The sequence below is a fragment of the Sprattus sprattus genome (assembly GCF_963457725.1).
Source record: "Sprattus sprattus genome assembly, chromosome: 1".
Classification (NCBI taxonomy): Eukaryota; Metazoa; Chordata; class Actinopteri; order Clupeiformes; family Clupeidae; genus Sprattus; species Sprattus sprattus.
Genome location: NC_137920.1, coordinates 71,272,713 through 71,274,254, shown reverse-complemented (window position 1 = coordinate 71,274,254; position 1,542 = coordinate 71,272,713).

The following is a 1,542-nucleotide window of genomic DNA, read 5'->3' as shown; positions in this document are numbered from 1 at the left end:
TGAATTAACCACCCCCCCCCCCCACCCCCCCTCTGCCTTCCCAAAACTACAACTTCCCCTAACACACACACACACACACACACACACTCACACACACACACACACACACACACGCCCACACACACACTGTGCTGTGTATATCCTTCCATCTTTACACACACTCATCGTACTTCTGCACTCAGGACTGAAGATGAAGTCTTGGAATGGTGTGTGTGTTTGAGGGGCTGTGACTTTACGGGTATTTGGGGGTGGGGGGTGGTGGTGGTGGTGGTGTAGAGTTTAACTGGTGTGAGTGTAGGCTGTTTGTTTTTTTGAGAGGGGGGGGGGGGGGGGGTGTCTATGCGGGCTGGGGAAATGAGAGAGGACAAGGCCCTTTCCTTTAATATCTTACAGCTGGATGGCCGTGTTCTCAGTGTCAGAGGACGTTTACTGTCATTCAATATGGGCCTCCTCAGAGATCACAGGCGTCTGGCACCAAACTCACCCTGGGTCATCAAGTCCAGTCCTGATCTGGGTCATCTAGTCCAGTCCTGATCTGGGTCATCTAGTCCAGTCCTGATCTGGGTAATCTAGTCCAGTCCTGATCTGGGTCATCTAGTCCAGTCCTGATCTGGGTCATCTAGTCCAGTCCTGATATGGTCATCTAGTCCAGTCCTGATCTGGCACACATCTAGTCCTGGGGCCGTATTCACAAAGCCTTTTATCTTACCACTAGGAGTGCTCCTAACTCGCGCTAAAACCTTTTACGTAGGAGTAATTTCTTAAAAGTGATTCACAACGGCTCTGAGACCTACTCATACTAAGGATAATACCAACTCCTTAGCTTAAGATAAAAACTCCGTTGCTATGGATGACGTCCATTCTCATGCACGAGTTTAGAAGCGGTGCGTACGGTGATTGGTTGCTGACAGGCGCTCTCATTCAAAACTCAGTCCTAACATCCCCCTAACGATCCCGCTAAATCAACAGAAAATAAGAGAATAACCTAGGCTTCAAATTAAGTCATATTAAATAGTTATGGATAGTGCACTTATCAGAATGCACACGCATGATGACAAGTTTGTGCATCCAACGAGAATGACGCTTTGCACGTTAGAGAAAGAGAAATTGCCGAAAAAAACACGGAAATTGCATGAAATCAAGAAAATAATAATTAAAGCTCCCTGCAAACTATTAGGTAATCGGCATATTTCCAGCCCTTAAACACTTCAAATATCAGTCCATACGGCTCTTTAAGTCCTCCTGTCATAATGGACGAAACGAGGGCGAGACGTAAGAGAAAGTCGAACTGGTCCCAGGACCAACTGTCCATGTTGGCCCAGAGTGTGCTGGAGAGGAAGGGAGTTATAAAAGCTACATTTGGCTGTGGGGTGACCACAAAAAAGAAGCGTGAGGCATGGGAGGACATATGTGTTAACATAAATGCTTCATTCCCTGCCGTGTGTCGCTCTGTCGATGACTGCGAGAAGCGGTGGTATGCGCTCCAGTCACAATGTAGGATGGAGATTGCGGAGTGGACTTTAAAAGAGCCGTCGCGGCTAC